Below are 18959 nucleotides of genomic sequence, written 5' to 3'. Positions count from 1 at the left end.
TAGAGCATACTTTATTGACAAGACATAACTTTTATACTTAAACCATATAATGAATACCAATACAGTAGGCGTAACAGCTGAGAGAAACAAGATAACAGCATACACGTGTTAGCAATACGTAATCAGAAGGCGTGAACTGGGCGTGAACATAGAGGTGTGCACTAGAAACGTCACATGTAAGTGTCACAAGGAGGTGGGTACGAAGCAGAATTTGGCAATGTCAGCAGAAATCTGAGGCCTGGATGAGGAAATATAAATTTTATGGTCAAGAAATGTTCCCTAACGTGTACCCCACCGTCTCCATGTACCAGCTTAAAGTGCATGTAACTTCCCTCCTGTGCCAGCTATGAAGACGCAAATACATTTGCGTCCAACGTTAACATGTCCTCTTTCAGATCCACCCTGAACGGGTTGAATATTCCGTTCCTAAGTATGCCATGCCAACGTCTTTTTGTGGTGTACTTTACACGTTTTTCAGCTCTGGCGAAGTAGGCCCTGAATTCTGCCATCGAGCTTTTTTCTGCTTTCTGACTCTGAACGCCTCAGCCTGGGCTGCTTCTGTACCCGTGACCTCTGCCTTACTCCCTGTGCGGCTAACGGCGCTTAGCTCAGCCTGCTGCCTGCCAAGACTGTATTCAACCTTCGAATTATCTGCTCCGCTCCTCAAACATACATTCCTGCCTACTAGTTCAAGTAAACATCTTTCCAGCTGCATAGCAAAGGGCCCGGCCTCACTGTCTCCGTGCAAGTAATTCATAGCCTCTGTTACCATGGTAGGCCCATGCCCCCTCGCATCTCATGCAGACACTTAGACGCTTATACACGCACTCACAGTCAGTATAGAATAGCCTCTGCCCAAGAGACCTTTCCCTCTAGATAATATGGTTCCCAAACATCAGATATTAGATATGATATGATATGATATCAGAACCTAGCCGAAAGAAGCAAGGTCCGAGGTGTCAAGAGGCCCACCAGTTTCTGAAGTATCCACGTGTCGAGTCGAGTCGAGTCCAGTCCGGTCCAGTCCAGTCGAGTTTTCCGAGGCCTTCTGTTCCGTGCTTCCCGGTGAGTACCATTGCTGGGACGTATCTAGACGGGTGCATTATTATGTATCCGGTAAAGACGTGTTTGGGTACACAAACGCGGTCTGCACTGTTTTAGACAGTGTATCTGTACTGTTTAGCAGTATATCTAGCATTCAAGTTCTTGCACTGTTCTCGACAGTGTATCTGTGCTGTTTTAGCAGTACATCTGGTAACAAGGGTAGTGATATATGTTCAAAATGTTTTCATGTGATTAATGTCGTGGTATGAGTGACTGTTTGATGTACATTATTGTGTTTTTGTGTAACTAGCTGTATTCAGAAGTCAGTAACAAGTATCAAGTATCCAGTACTAAGTAACAAGATGCCGTTCTTCAATAAACTAAGACAGATTGGAACTAGGAAAGGGATACTAGAGGAAGAAATTCCTATCCCCCCTAGGGACACTCCTGGAAACTTTATGTACCATAAGCATGGCTTAGATGCCATATTGTATCTAGATTTATGGGCCGATTATACTAAGCATCTAGACGAGAGACACAGATTGCCCGTTACAGGAACATGGGATGCCGAGTGCATCGTGAAGGTAGAAGAAGCGCTATGGAAAAAGAAAGCCAGACAATCTCAGAAAGACGCCATAGAATTTTGGCGTAAAGAATCACATAAACGTGCTGAAAGAGCGCTCCGTAGGGAAGACAGACATAGAGAGGAATCAGATAGAGCCAGAGAAAACGAATTAGTCAATGAAGGGATCAGAGTAAAAGCAGAACAAGTAGACCGCGCGCGAAACAATCTTGTAAATGGCATGTATCTTGTGGCCGAGGGTTTGCCTGAAGTCACTTCAGAAATACCGAAAAATCTGCCGTCACCATTGGTTCCGACTAAAGTAAATCACAGGACCACCAAAGACATATTCCTTGCTTCCTATCTAGACGATGTAGCACCCGCTTACACCAATCCACGTGCCCGCGTCCCGCCTACTGACGGTGACGGGGACGGAGGTGGCAACCCGCCTCCAGACCATATCCCGCCATTACCGCAACAAGGTTCCCCCGTTCGACAGCCTGCTCCACTTGTTCCTCCACCTCCACCACTTCCCACACCTAAGATTAATATACCGAATCCAACTGTGCCCGATCCCAGTAAGAGACAAGTTCAGATACATATACAGACTCCACAGAGAAATAATGCTCAAGCCTCTGGCTCAGGAGGTGCGACAGGGGGTCTCCAGACCCCGCCAACAACACACAGATTACACCTAAAAGACCTGCTGAAGCAACATACCCCCCAATCACCCCGTCTCGACAGACTCAAAGAACCCCTTCCAGTTTGCAGATACGATCCAGTACCCGGTAAAGAAGATAGGATGTTGATAGCATCACTACGCTTGCGACAAGCTACAGATTACCTAATGTTATTCTCCGGGATGACTGATCACCTAGATAGAATATATCATTTTGTCCAGACTGGAGAAAATCCCGATAGTATTAAGGAGGCCCTGGCACACCAGAAAGTTGACACTCAAGCATATATATTACGTTTTTTCATAAATTGCTTAATAAGAGACCGAGACAGGCCTGGGGTAGATCAGGATGAAATAGAATCACTAAACAAGTGGGGTCAAAATATAGCCGAAGGAAAGCATGATAAAATGAATTGTATATCAAGCATGTACAAGAAAATCAGAAAGGCAGTAATAGAAATACATGAAAAAGAGAAAGAAAGTGACAAGAATGCCTCCTCCGAGGAGGAGGAAGGACCTGAAGAACCAGAAACGACTACAGACACGATAGCGTATGTAGGTAAGGGAAATTACCTTAGGAAAGGCATTCGTCCAGAAAGCAAGAGAGTCTTTCTCTCTGGCATATTAAAACCAAAATCGCCTGAACATCTGTTTCAAGTTACCGATAAAATGCTTCAAGAACAAATGGGGTACCATGTACTCAATTGTATGGATGAACAAGAACTAGCCCGGTCAGCAGTACTATGGGCTGACAATTCTAACACGTACAATGATGATACAGTAGCACAGACATTTCTGAACCTTTCCCCAGACGAGCAGAAATTAGCTGGTATATACATGATTCAGCATCTCATCACATTATACAGACAACAACATTCTGACCCAGGTCCCTTACCCGATACATTAGAAGCACTACTCATGAATAGATGGAGAGGCCTAAGTACCAGATTAATTCAAATAATTATAGAACAACGACGTAAATATAACGCTTTCTTAGGTCCACAATATGTTCCAGCTCAGCCACCCGAAAGAAAAATGTGTCACTTTGAGCATTTTGACAGGCAGAATCCGTTACGAGAAGTGCACCCAGTTATGGGTACCGATAATACCCTGAAACGTGTGTATGTATACACACCTCTGACCAAGTTAGAACTATTAGAAATGAAGAAACTAGTACCCTGTCATGATAAAGACCCTGCAGGTTTTCACCGAGAACTTAAAGACATGTTACTCATGGGAGATTACACATATACAGATATTATGAAATTATTAAAAGTACTGCTGCCCACCGGCATCTACGAGAAACTCAAGGAAAAGGAATGGGAGGTGGGAGATAAAAAGATTATATGGACCGAAATAGAAGACGAGGAAAAAATTCGTACTCCAGGGCTAGGCCTTGGGGAGAAAGCAAAAGCATTACCAGGTTTAATAGTACAGGTCTTGCCAAGATTATTGTCAACTAAAAAGGAAGACTGGGACGCAATCTCAGCCTGTAAACAGAAACACGATGAAGATACCAGTGACTTCTATTCAAGATTCGAGAAATGTTTCATTATTAATAGTGGCCTAAAACCAGGTAGCGAGTCATACCCGCATCTTTTTGTATCAAAATTGGTCGAGAATTCCCTGACAGCAGTTAAGAACCGTGTATATAAAGTTGAAAGTACATGGCAAGCAAATACGCCATCCCAGATGTTACAAATGTTACAATACCACCAGAACAGAATTAGAGAAGAACAGGATCACGAACAGAGACATATGAAAGACACAAAAATGAAAATGTTAGTGGCCCAGTCGGTTCCAGCCGACGGTCAGAGAAAGGGTACGACCCAGACAGGTAATGCCGCAGCTCCCGTTAAAGGGACATGCAACTATTGCAAGCAGCCAGGTCACTACGTACATGAATGTCCAGTCTTGAAACACAATATAGCAACAGGTAAAACTAAAGAAAGACCGCATCCGTCAAGACAAGACCAGGTCCAGCAACAGACTTCACAGAATTCACAACCTATGCATGCTCCACCACATACGGCACAGACCGCAGCGGTATCACAGCCACAGCCACAGCCCATTGCCGCGACACAGCAAGTTTCACGACAGATGAACCAGTATGCCCAATCTGATTATCCAGATTATCAGCGATACACATGAAACAGCCTAGAGAGGGAGGTTGGCTTGGCTCTTATTGAGATTCCTGTGGATCAAGAGGGTCCTTATGTACACAGTCAAGTATTGGGAAAAGACAGAAAGTTTTTAATTGACACAGGGGCAAGCCGCACAACAATCAGCCATAATGAAGTCCCAGGGGCACCCCTCTCAGGCTCACAGAATGTTTCCCTTGGTTTTTCAGGACAGCCTATTGTAAATGAGGTATCGAAACCAGTCCCCCTGGCTGTGGGTCCATTATCACGTGTTACCGACTTGTTGCTAACGAAATCATGTCCAGAAAATCTGTTAGGTATCAAAACATTGAAGGCTCTAGGAGATGTGATATGTTGTTCTCCGGAAGGAGTTAGACTGTTCCTGCGTGACTTTAAGGGTCACTATGTATTACGAGAGTTTGATGTCAGATTGAAAAATGTACCGGAACACCTGTGGGCACAAGGCCCAACCGATGTAGGTTGCATGCATATCACACCATACTGTGTTACACTCAAACAAGGAGTTGTTTTACCGAGAATCAGACAATACAAGTTACCACCCGATGCTGTAGTGGCTTTACTGGAAATCATTGAAGAGCTTATTGCCCAAGGAGTGGTCGTAGAGACCGACTCCAATATCTGTAATTCCCCTATCATTCCGATTCTTAAACGTACTGATCCCAATGCACCGCCAGTATATCGGTTGGTGATTGATTTACGAGAACTGAATAAATGCATTGTTCCACAGTACCCTGTGGTTCCTGACATCTCTTCCCTATTGACTGCTATTGATTCAGAAGCAACGTTCTTTACTGTAATTGACCTCAAGAACGCCTTCTTCAGTGTGCCCATTGATCCAGAGAGCCAATACCTCTTCGGATTCAGTTTAAATGGACGAAGTTTCAAATTTTCACGCGCACCTCAAGGATTCACAGAAAGCCCCAGCATCTATAGTCAAGCACTGAAAAGACAACTTGATTGTATCCAAATGCCAGTTAACACCGCCTTACTACAATACGTCGATGATCTGCTGATCACCGCACGAAGTGAACCCGAATGTGAACAAGCATCACTGACAGTTTTACATTTTCTGGCCGACAAGGGACACAAGGTGTCTCCTTCGAAGCTACAATTCTGTGTTCAGCAAGTTGTGTACTTGGGTCACTTGCTGTCCAAAGTGGGGAGACAGCTCACTCCTGACCGCATCCAGTTAATTGTAAATATGCCACAGCCCCAGACACAAAAGGAAGTGCGGGCCTTTATAGGCCTCACCTCGTACTGCAGACAATGGATTCCCCAGTATGCATTTCTAGCTAAACCACTCATTCAGTTGACAACACAGGAGGCAGCGACTTCGACTGCCCTTCCCTGGACTCAGGAACATACACAGGCCTTTGAGGAATTGAAGAAAGCTTTATGTCAAGCACCAGTTTTAGCAACACCATGTTACAGCAAACCTTTTACACTTTTTGTTACAGAACGTGATGGTACAGCGTTGTCTGTCCTCACTCAAGATCAAGCAGGTTCACATAAGCCTTGCGCTTATTTTTCAAGTACATTGGATTCAGTAGCCCAGGCACTCCCTGCGTGCTTAAAGTCAGTCGCAGCGACAGCCCTAGCAATCAGACAGAGCGATTCAATTGTCTTAGGACATCAATTAACAGTACAAGTTCCACATTCTGTAGAGGTTCTTCTAAACCGAACCCAGACTCAACACTTGACTATAGCACGACTGACAGGTTATGAACTGACACTATTCCAGCCACACATAGAAATCAGACGCTGCAACATTCTGAATCCCGCAACATTGTTACCTTCGATTATGACTAATTCAGCCCCGCATGATTGTATAGAGATCATTAATGCAGTAACAAAGCCCCGACGAGACTTAACAGATGTTCCACTGACAAATCCAGACCTGACACTTTATGTGGATGGTTCATGTATGAGAACAAACACAGGAGAATTAGTGGCCGCATATGCAGTGACCACTGAAACTGAAGTTAAAGAAACATATCGTATTGATACACTGTCCGCTCAAGCAGCAGAGCTCATCGCTCTGACCCGAGCCTGTATACTAGCCAAGAACAGAAATGTTAACATATACACAGATTCACGTTATGCTTTCGGAGTCGTACATGACTTCGGAGTGTTATGGCAAGAACGAGGTTTCCTGACCTCTCACGGTGCCAAGATCCAACACGGTCCCCTCATTCAAGCACTATTAGAGGCAATACATCTGCCCTCAGGCATATCCATCATGAAGTGTAAAGCACATACTAAAGTTACAGATTCCATTTCCCAGGGTAACGACCTGGCTGACCAAACAGCAAAACATACAGCATTGACTCACACCCAGACAAATGATATGACAAAGACAATAGTACCAACACATTGTATGACGGTTAGGGATCCCACACTAGATGTAATTGATATTCAGACACATGCTACTCCAGATGAAATCAAGAAATGGACTGAACTAGGAGGGATCCAGACAGATCAAGGATGGATGACGAAGGGAAAATCTACATGGTTTCTCCCCGACTCTATGGTTCAAGTCATAATAAATACAGCACATAGTCCAGCACACCTAGGAGAAAAAGCTATGTTAGACAGTTTACAGAATCTCTGGCACAACAAACATTTACGAGCAGCAGCAAAACAGAAAGTGCGTACTTGCATGATCTGTTGTCAGTTCAATCCAGGTAAAAGCGTCCCTGTAGAGCAAGGTGAATTCCATCCTCCCGATCACCCTTTTGAAGTCCTCCAGATGGATTATATCCAGATGGACCGTTGTCAAGGATTCAAGTATGTCCTCGTAGTTGTTTGTGCACTTTCCCGTTGGACCGAAGCATATCCAGTCCCAGATTACACTGCCCAGACCACTGCCAGGCAGCTGGTTCGAGAATTCTTCCCACGGTACGGCTTGCCTCGTGTCGTGTACTCAGATAACGGACAGCCATTCTCATCCGAGCTCATGAAACAGGTATCCCTTCTGCTAGGCTATCAGTGGAAATTCCACTGCGTCCGACATCCCGAGGCCGCTGGCCTTGTAGAGAGGCATAACCAGACACTGAAAACACGCCTTGCTAAAATCTGTAAAGGGAAGGGGGTCGACTGGATAGTCGCCCTGCCAGTTGCACTGTTCTATATGAGAATGGTCCCCCATTCGAGATCAGGACTATCACCGTATGAGGTGGTCTTTGGCAGACCACCGAATATGTGGGGGACGCCCATGCCTAAGAAAATAACCGATGTTGATTGTAACATGCTGACAGATTACCTTGCCTCCTTGATGTCTGCACTCCAATCATGTCGTTCACAGGTTGCCGCAGCCTTCCCTGACAACACTGATGTAAAGCCACATGATGTCCGTCCCGGGGATACAGTGTTGATTCGCAACTTCGACAGGAAAAGCCCGCTGGAGCCCCGCTGGAAGGAGCCGAAGATCGTCCTTCTGACCACGAGGACGGCGATAAAAGTTGAAGGAAGAAAGGGGTGGATCCACACGAGTCATATTAAAAAATGTAATGAACTGTTGCCAGAGACTGACTCTTCCACCCCCTCAAAGGACTGCCTCGATACTAGAGACTTCAAAGTTCCAAAAAGAGAGAAAACTCCCCAAGAGGAGTACAAAGAGAAATTACGGTCTAGCAAGTCAGACAGTTTAATTGTTTAAGTCCTCCCCTAGGTGAATCGGTTAAATAGTTTCTGACATGTATCCCCTAGACCGAGATAGAGAGAGAGAGAGACGATTCAAGAAACGTGCATATTGTAAATCACTCCGTAGTCACTGTATAGTGACATTATTGATTATGTTTTTTCTAAGTCTTCTGATTATTGTTGCCAGTATATTGCTTCCCATATACTACCCTATCTTCAAGCGTGAACAATCTGCTTACAATGTCACTGCCGAGCACTCTTTTAGCGAGTTACCCCCCCCATGAATTATCTTACAGACTTGTGCTGCGCAACAACACCTTCATTAGTATGTTACATCACTCCCATCAGACTAATAATGCTACAAACTGTTGGATATGTGGCCGACTCCCTCCCTATCAGAAATACAAGGGAGGTCTGCCCCTCTTTCCGTACCCGTTCACACACAATGGCTCATGTGGAGCATGGTTTAGAATAATTAATTCCTTAGATCCTGATATTGCTGTTTTCGAAGGAAACTGGGTTTGGGGAAACTTGAACTTAGTTCTGCTTAACGCCTGTTATCCTGACAAGAAGGGACTTCCCACTAGAATAGGAACTGATCTAGAAAATGAAGTATATGGATTAGGTAATTATACAATTAACCTTATGATTCTTACTGTTGAATCCGAAGCTGCACCAGTTCTCCCTGCTATGTCAGTATTACCAGTCACAGGTGACTTATGTGTCAGAAAGAAGGGTTCAGTGCACTTAGGTCATAGTAAATGTACTACTGTGGTCGAATTCAGTGATCAAGGCAAATCTTCCTTTAGAGCTACTCGTCATTCCTACTTTGTTTGTGGTCATACCGCATACATACGCTTACCTCTAGATTGGGATGGTACCTGTTACATTGCATTCCTTCTGCCACCTGTTTTCTAGCCCCTCCTGATTATCACAGAAATACAAATCTAGTAAAGAATAGACTCCGAAGAGATCTCCCGATTGTCGACTATACTGAAACGGCATGGGAGCAATACACAGATTTCAATAAAGGATTCTTTTTCTTCACAGGTCCCGTCCAAAATAGTAAACTGATACGAAGATTAACTAGAACACTTGAAGCAGTAGTGAATGAAACTACCTCCGCTCTAGGCAACTTAACAGAGGAGCAATCTGCCATGCGGGTTGTTGTTCTCCAGAATCGTCTTGTTATTGACGTCATCCTAGCAGATAGGGGCGGAGCTTGTAAGGTCATCGGGTCAAGTTGCTGTGTTTTCATTCCAGAAAACGCGCCTACAGTATATAAAGCCATTACACGTCTTCATAAGATTGCAAGTTTGATACATCAGAATCCAGGCACCTGGACTTGGTCCGGTTGGTTCTGGACAACGTTAACTGCTTGGGGATGGAAGATCCTATCCTTCCTAGGCATTGCCCTTGTCATAGTATTCAGTTGCTGCCTGTGCCTACAGTGTGGGCCAGCGATTTGTGGTCTGTGCGCCACTTCATGTATTACACATTCCAGTTTTCACTCAAAACGCGAAAAGAAGAAAGAAGAGCCAATGATGTTACAAGAACAGACTGATCGGTTCATGAGGATCGATATATCATGAAGGGTCCGTAGGGAACAAGGAGGGAATGAGGAAATATAAATTTTATGGTCAAGAAATGTTCCCTAACGTGTACCCCACCGTCTCCATGTACCAGCTTAAAGTGCATGTAACTTCCCTCCTGTGCCAGCTATGAAGACGCAAATACATTTGCGTCCAACGTTAACATGTCCTCTTTCAGATCCACCCTGAACGGGTTGAATATTCCGTTCCTAAGTATGCCATGCCAACGTCTTTTTGTGGTGTACTTTACATGTTTTTCAGCTCTGGCGAAGTAGGCCCTGAATTCTGCCATCGAGCTTTTTTCTGCTTTCTGACTCTGAACGCCTCAGCCTGGGCTGCTTCTGTACCCGTGACCTCTGCCTTACTCCCTATGCGGCTAACGGCGCTTAGCTCAGCCTGCTGCCTGCCAAGACTGTATTCAACCTTCGAATTATCTGCTCGGCTCCTCAAACATACATTCCTGCCTACTAGTTCAAGTAAATATCTTTCCAGCTGCAGAGCAAAGGGCCCGGCCTCACTGTCTCCGTGCAAGTAATTCATAGCCTCTGTTACCATGGTAGGCCCATGCCCCCTCGCATCTCATGCAGACACTTAGACGCTTATACACGCACTCACAGTCAGTATAGAATAGCCTCTGCCCAAGAGACCTTTCCCTCTAGATAATATGGTTCCCAAACATCAGATATATTAGATATGATATAGGTACGAGTTGATCTGACATGCCAGACTTCTGTCTCTTTCCGCTAGTGTAAATGTCAAGTCCCCTGCACCCTCCAGTTCCACGTGGAACTTTCCTGAACAAAACAATCATGAGAGATGTTCCTCTTTCTAGGTGTGCTGCAGAATGCAGCACACCTAGAAATAGGAAATACAAGTAGAAATAAAGATATTTCTTCTTGTTACACATCACCTCGGGAGGCAATAAGGATTTAGTGCTTCCCCAGGTTTATATGATCTTGTAAATTTGGGGCAGCGTCAAAATCCATGGGTGTTGAATGGGAAAACTATTGTAATCTACTGTTGAGTATAATGCATCCTCCACATTGATGTTCATTGATGTTCCCTTCCATGCTGCGTAGCCAATGTGTGAGGTTCTTAGAATGTTGAGAGTGTTTTTTGTTTGGATGAGTTCAGTTGGAGTGGGTGTACTGAGCCGCAAGGATGCTGCTCCTGGTGGGGTTTTACCTCTAACCTGTATTCAGGTTAAATAAACCTATATTTATAACCTACTAGGATCGATCTCCATTGTAACAAAACCCCACTGCAAGACCCATGGAACACCTCCCGAGCGAAGAGAGAGGGAACGCAGTCATTTGTGCTGCCATGTCTTACTTCATATCTATGAGGGCATCCAAAGTGATGTGCCATCCTTTACGTGGCCTCATAGATATGATTTTGAATTCTGCGCTGCTGGAGCGTCACAAAAAATGGTGCTCTAGCAACGCAGGTGTCTCATAAATATGCCCTGTGTAGGGTTTTTACTTCAGGTACTCTCTCCAGTATAAACTCCTACATGCAGACTGCAGGTCCGGGATGAGACATGTAAAATGTGTGCTTTGTGGTAAAACACTCATGTTACCCTGGGGTTTATAAGGTGATATGCTGCTTCAACCCTTACTTTTGGCTTGTTTTACTTTGGGTTATGATTTGGTGCAAAACCAGATCATGCTACTTTGCTATACCTTTATTACTACCTAAGCCTGTGGTTTGCTTCAGGCTCTCTCCCTTTGAATAACTTTACAGGTGGTTGGTGCAAAGCTGTTATGATGCCAGACAACAGTCCTCATTTTGCACATATTAGTTTTTTGCGCGTAGAGTTTAATTGGCAGTGCTGTATTGACTGTTGTGGGCCAGATTGTATCGCTTTGCATTCAGCAAGCTACTTCACAAACCAAATAAATATGGGCCCTTGTTTGGCGTGGATTTATGAGTTTGATGGCTAAGAAATTGCAATACCCCAAAGGTTGGAGCAGTGTGAGTGCAGAGTCATGGCCACGTAAACAGTCCATTGCCCTGCTTTCTGCTCCTCCCCGTGGCTACACCTGCACACAAAGTTTAGGAAGCTATCAGAAATGGACAATTTAGCAAATGATAACCACCTGGCCACATCCATCAGTAAGCATTCCATGTTTGGCAACTAAAGGTGGAAGGAGTACACTTTTCTGCCCTTGCCTTGCAATTTTAAGAGTTTGCAATATGTGCACTGCTATTTTGAATAACAATTCCAAATAGCAATGCATAATTCTCTATAGTATGCTGGTACTGTGCTAACGTAAAGTACTTTTGTGAATACGGTCAATTGCTTATTAACTAACTAACAAACAATGCATCAATCCACTTGAAGGTGAGGAGTAGCTAAGTACATATTTGCATAGAATACAAATATTTGGCTTTAACAGTAGGTGCCTAGATAGAGATCTTAGATCTAGATTTAAAGTCAGACAGACGGGTACAGTGCATTAGTGTGGCGGAGGACATGAGACCAAATTTGAGGTTACTGCTGGCCCAGCGGTGATCAAGGTACAAAACACTTGATGGATGGCTGTGGGTGGTTTGATGGCCATCTACCAAACTTTACCAAAGTTTTTATTTTTCAAAGGCAAAGGGCCAGCTGTATGACCCTTACAATTTGCGATGTTTCAAATTGCGTTGTTTTGCAACTCGCAATGTGCAACTTGCAAAATGTAATGTATAACAGTGTCTCAAACACTGTTTGTGATTCCGAATGGGGTCACAAATCGCATGCCTCATTAATATTCATGAGGCAGTTGCAATTTGCGATCCCATTGGGGATGGTGGCATGCTGGGGTCCGGGACTCCTTTTTAAAGAAAGCAGGCTTTTTTTTAATGCATCCCATTTTCCTTAAAGGAAAATTGGATACATTTAAAAAAGAAACATTTAAACGTTTCTCTTTAATTTTTTAAGAGTAGGCAGTGGTCCATGGGACCACTGCCAGCTCTTAAAAAATATGTTTGCATCCATTCACAAAGTTTGCGAGTGGCTTACCACCTCCTTGAAGTAAGTGGTAAACTGCAATTGTTTTGCGACCACAATTGAGGTTGCAAAACAATCATACATTGAAGTGTGAGACGCTATTAGGAAGGGAATCCCTTGGCATGCCCCTTCCACATAGAGAGTCTCAAACCCTATTTTGTGAGGCGGTAATAGGTTACCGACTCGCAAAATAGGGTTTCTACATGGGGCGGACCAATTTTGCAGTTGCAAACGGACCGACATTTCATTGTGACCACAAAAAACTGTCGTTCATCTGGACCATACTCCCACTGTGAAAGTTTGTTGTTAATTCGGGGTCATTGTTTGCTTAGTTTTTTTGTCCCTCTTCACCAGGTTTTACTTTGCATTGCCAGAAAGAAAAATGGACCCCTCTGTCCTCCTTAAATTAGGCAGGTGGTGTAATGCTCTACCACAGATGGCCACTACTCCGTCAGTGGAGAACACAGAAGCTCCATTGATAGAAAGCTGACTAGCCATCCAACTCTAAACTTGGCGGGTAAACAAAGAGTTTAGAGGACAGGGTATTCCATCATGTTTGTGGCATACTACACTGTCCTCTAAATTTGGCCCCTAATCCTCAAACAAGAATTAATGCCTGGTAACCAAACTCAGTCTAATAAAGGAAAAGCAATTTTGGACACAATAACATTATTCTGCATACAGAAAAAGAATACAAAATAAAAAAGTTTAGTATTGCTTAGAAGTTTCCTTTCTACTGTGGCTAGACCCACCTGAAGTGGAGAAGAGTTCTGAAGCAACACTTATTTCTGTGAGGAGAATCAGAGTGTGTTCTTTTTTCACATTTTTTCATATAGATCACAGTATCATTTGCCATAACAAGCATTGGCATAGCCAATAGTTCTCGCCTTTGGGACCCTATAAGTGCTTAGCTGTGCAACATATAATACTGGGTGGTGTCGTGCCACCAGGGATTGAATAGCTATACAATTACTATTTTTGCCATTCACAAAGCGCATGAGAAGCAGCTCGCTTCCAAGGACATCTACTTACTGGTACAACAGGGAACAAGGACCTGCAGCAGCCACCTTGCCATTATGTAAAGTAATTTATATAAATGCAAGCCCACTGTGTCCTACAAATGTACCAGGGCAGGTCATCCACAATGAAATGTATATATCAATACTTTCAACGCAATGCATTATTACATACATTTCAGCAGATGTGCCAAAAAATTGAAGCTCAAAGAACCAAAAGTGCATCCTGATATCCGCAATAGCTGCGAGAATAGCCACAATATACAAAACTACAAAGGTAGAAAAGAGGTCGAGTAGAGGCAATATTATGTGCACATTAACAACAAGTCAAACACATGTCAAAGATTAATGCTAGGATCAATAGAAAGAGAATCAGAAGCAAAAGTAAAATATGAATGTCATTGTTCAGTTTGTACAGTGAAATCAACGTGAACCAGAACAGAAAACCCAAGATGAGAAAATTGGAAATGTGACTGTTTTAATCAAACATGCATAACCAGTGTGACATGCTAAACATGCACTCAGAGAAAGTGCTATAGAGGCGAAAGTAACGCATACCTTCCAGCAAGAGATCGTTCAATATAGACAAAAAACCTCGAGCAGATGACAGCGGGGACTCCGTTCTACATATGTAAAGAAGCCATAAGTGAGTAAACAACGCTAAAGAGAACAGACAAGAAAAAACAAAGGCTATACATAGCCATGACTTACCCGCGCCAAACGAAGAGCAGTGGGCCGATCAGGACAGAAACCAGTGACCCACAAGCAGCTATCTATGCCCGTGATACTAGCAGATATAAATTCCAGAATAGCACGCATGTGCTATTTGCGACGTGAGAAGCTTAAACCGGAGGTGGATGCGTGTGAACTCAAAAACTCCTTAAAGAAAGTGTGAAAGTAGTTTAGAAACCTCAGAAGGTGCTTAAAAGTGTACGTCTGACTCAAGACTCTTCTTATGTAGACTCCTTCAAGCTTAATAATGTGTCAGAGAACTCTTGGTTCAGGTAGAGTCCAAGCACATGCTGAGCTCTGGCTATGCTAGAAATTCCCATTCCTGACTCTGTTGTCGTACAGGGTTCTCAAGGACTAACGTACAGGCTATGTAGCGGGATGAAAGGCTGATTTGCCCAGTACTTATTTGAGTGTAATTGAGGTTGCAAGTGGGGGGCTTCGCGGAAGGGCACATATCAAAGGTTTTTATCATGGCCCGGGATTTTACGCTCCTGCGACCAGCCTGCCACTTAACTGTCTGAAGCTTGTACCACTCTTGCATGGTGGCAGTGCATTTACTAACGCTTGTCTAGCCTGCTTTATTTCCACATGCAGACTGACTCATTCAATGAATGAATGTACTCGCAACCACGTAGCGCAATGAAAGCAGGGGGCAATGTGCCTACAGATGGTGAATCTAGTAATTCATTAGTTTACAGCCTAATGCACCTGATCTCAGAAGCTAAGCAGGGTTGTGCCTGGTTAGTACTTGATGGGAGACCTCCTGGAAATACCAGGTCCTGGAAGCATGAGTTTTTGTTTTGATATTAAATTGAGTTAATCTGCGGAGATGGCATTCAGCATTGATTGCTGTATGCAACAAGTTCCTCTGTGTTGAAGTTGTCACGACTGGGCATGTAAAGCCTACAGGGCACAGACTCGGTTGTAATCAGGGAGAACCCGGTGGCCCCTCCTTCAGCTAATTTTTTAGCCTAGCTAACTCTTTTATGTTAAAAAAAAGTGAGTCCCCTTATTGGTCTCCCATCCCACGCAATTTAACCCCTAAAGCGCTGCTGTCAGCCAACGGTCGTCGCAAGCACTACCTTGCCAGTGCTGCGCACGACCGTTGGCCGACGGGCCAGCGCTCGTTATTCGCACGTTCAGCACTGGGTGCTGAACGTTCGACGCAGCTAAGAGGTTAAGGCCTGTAAATCTCTCTCCGGTGAGCATGGGCAGCTGAAAGCACTTTAAGCACTTTATTTGGTTGACCTTAGTAGAATTCCAAGCATGCTCTGGCCATTTCCGGCATGTTCAGCCAATCCTGGCTTTTCAGCCAAACGTTCTGCATTAGGAGACAATGAATTAGAGGCCAGTAGGGTATTGGTTATTCATCCTTTATATACTGAATGTCGATTTTGAGGCATTTCTGGTGGCGCTCCCCGCATATGAACCAGATTGCAATAATGCTTCCTGCTGAAATTCACCTGGCGGTGTAACAACAATTCAATCTCGTGGCCTGAGTGCAAAGGGTGAATAGTTATCAATAATTCGCAGTGTCCCATGTTGCCCATGTGGTCTCACGCTATAGCAGCCGAATATGTAGCAGCAAACCATGGTGTTGTGACCCGGGTCAACTCCACAGAGGGGGGTAAGGAACACTTCTCATGGACTCAATTGTTTCCCAATGGGGTCGAGGGACAGGCTATTGGATGCTCACGGCAGAGAATATCATGGTTTCCCAAGCAAAGGACTAAGGCTGACACTGCAGGAATCTTGTTTTTACCTCATGCTCACGGGTTTGTCTGAACTGGGTTGGCGTGGTGAGCAAAATAACAATGGATTAAACCCAGATCTGTGACTGGGGGTAACTGTTTTGCCAATGTGCAACATTCTGTCCATCACCTTGTGTGTTTTGCTGTTCGCCCTATGTGGGATGGGTATGCCCAGACGTGGGTCCCGTGCTCACTACGCCACTGGAGTCAAGCTATCCTGGCTGATGATGGCTGATAGCCAGAAACCAGTCCTAGGATGCTTGATTCTGGTCCAGAGAAGACATGGCTTGGCAGTTCGGGCTGGACTGTTCCCATGAGGCACAGGGTCAAGACTGATTTGCATATGGCCTTGTCTGAACTGGTGTGGCATGGTGAGCAAAATAATGATGGATTAAACCAAGATCTGTGACTAGGGGGGATTGTTTTGCCAATGTGCAACATTCCGTCCATCAACTTGTGTGTTTTGCTGTTCACCCTATGTGGGAAGGGAATGCCCAGGCGTGGGTCCCGTGCTCACTACGCCACTGGAGTCAAGCTGTCCTGGCTGAGGATGGATGATAGCCAGAAACCAGTTCTAGTATGCTTGAATCCGGTCCTTGGATGCTGGATACAGGTCCAGGGAAGACATGGTTTGGCAGTTCGGGCTGGACTGTTCCCATGAGGCACAGGGTCAAGACTGATTTGCATATGGCCATGTCTGAACTGGGGTGGCGTGGTGAGAAAAATAACAATGGATTAAACCCAGGACTGTGACTGGGGGGTGAATGTTTTGCCAATGTACAACATTCCGTCCATCACCTTGTGTGTATTGCTGTTCGCCCTATGTGGGAAGGGTATGCCTTGACGTGGGTCCCGTGCTCACTACGCCACTAGAGTCAAGCTATCCTGGCTGATGACGGCTGATAGCCAGAAACCAGTTCTAGTATGCTTGAATCCGGTCCAGGGAAGACATGGCTTGGCAGTTCAAGCTGGACTGTTCCCATGAGGCAAAGGGTCAAGACTGATTTGCATATAGCCATGTCTGAACCGGGGTGGCGTGGTGAATAAAATAATGATGGATTAAACCCAGATCGGTGACTAGGGGTGAATGTTTTGCCAATGTGCAACATTCTGTCCATCAACTTGTGTGTTTTGCTGTTCGCCCTATGTGGGAAGGGTATGCCCAGGCGTGGGTCCCGTGCTCACTATGCCACTGGAGTCAAGCTACCCTGGCTGATGACGGCTGATAGCCAGAAGTCGGGCCTAGGATGCTTGATTCCGGTCCAGGGGAGACAGAGCTTGGCAGTTTGGGCTATACTGTTCCCATGAGGCACAGGGTCAAGACTGATTTGTATATTGCCATGTCTGAACTGAGGTGGCGTGGTGAGCAAAGTAACAATGGATTAAACCCAGATCCGTGACTGGGGTTGAATGTTTTGCCAATGTGCAACATTCCGTCCATCACCTTGTGTGTTTTGCTGTTCGCCCTATGTGGAAAGGGTATGCCCAGATGTGGGTCCCGTGCTCACTACGCCACTGGAGTCAAGCTATCCTGGCTGATAACGGCTGATAGCCAGAAACCGGTATTAGGATGCTTGATTCCAGTCCAGGGACGACATGACTTGGCAGTTCGGGGTGGCGTGGTGAGCAAAATAATGATGGATTAAACCCAGATCTGTGACTGGGGTGAATGTTTTGCCAATGTGCAACATTCCATCCATCACCTTGTGTGTTTTGCTGTTCGCCCTATATGGGAAGGGTATGCCCAGATGTGGGTCCGGTGCTCATTATGCCACTGGAGTCAAGCTATCCTGGCTGATGATGGCTGATAGCCAGTAACCAGTCCTAGGATGCTTGATTCCGTTCCAGGGAAGACATGGCTTGGCAGTTCGGGCTGGACTGTTCCCATGAGGCACAGGGTCAAGACTGATTTGCGTATGGCCATGTCTGAACTGGGGTGGCGTGGTGAGCAAAATAACGATGGATTAAACCCAGATCTGTGACTGGGGGTGAATGTTTTGCCAATGTGCAACATTCCGTCAATCACATTGTGTGTTTCACAGGTTTCAGATCCCGATATGGTTTTCATCCTTCTGAGGTTTGAAAAAGGAATGGTACAATTGATTTGAGACACTTTTGCAGGTAAAATATGCGGGCTGATCCTAATAAATAAATAAATAAATAACTCAGCACTATTGAGTTGGGCGACAATAAACACCTGTTATCCTGTGCCTAGATGGGGTGAACATGCGCTTTACAAATAGGTGGGGTTATGTTCCCTGTGACCCCAGTTGTGCTAACTCGTGAAAGTAAGAAACATGTACAGTTTAGCGTGGTGGTGTGTAAACGAAAATGTCTAAAATGATAGTACTAAAATGTACTGAAACAATCTAGACTAGCTTTCAAGACGTGTAGCTAAAAAGAAGGCAGATGTCTGGATCAGGTCCCAGGGCGACCAGTCCATGGTGTTGCTGATGATTTGTGGTAAACATAGTAAGGGAATACAGCAATATGAAAAATCAGTACCATGGAGTTGGGTAACAATAAACAGCTGCTATTCAGTGCTAGGATCCCCCTGGGCGTAAGTGCACTTTACAAACACATAGGTTATGTTCTCTGCACTCCAGCAGTGCCAACTCAGGATTTCATCCCTCCAAAATAAGAAGCAAGTAGAATTAAGGGGGTAGTATGTAAAGAAAAAGGTCCAATGTGACTGAAAGTACTACAATAAAAAGGCGCAATTAAGTTGTGTACTGGAAATTAAAAGTTGCAAAAATGCACTCCCAAGAGTGTTATAAGGAAAAT

The sequence above is a fragment of the Lissotriton vulgaris genome, chromosome 4_1, assembly GCF_964263255.1.
Source record: "Lissotriton vulgaris chromosome 4_1, aLisVul1.2, whole genome shotgun sequence".
In the NCBI taxonomy this organism is placed as follows: domain Eukaryota; kingdom Metazoa; phylum Chordata; class Amphibia; order Caudata; family Salamandridae; genus Lissotriton; species Lissotriton vulgaris.
Note: the sequence above shows the minus strand (reverse complement) of the source record.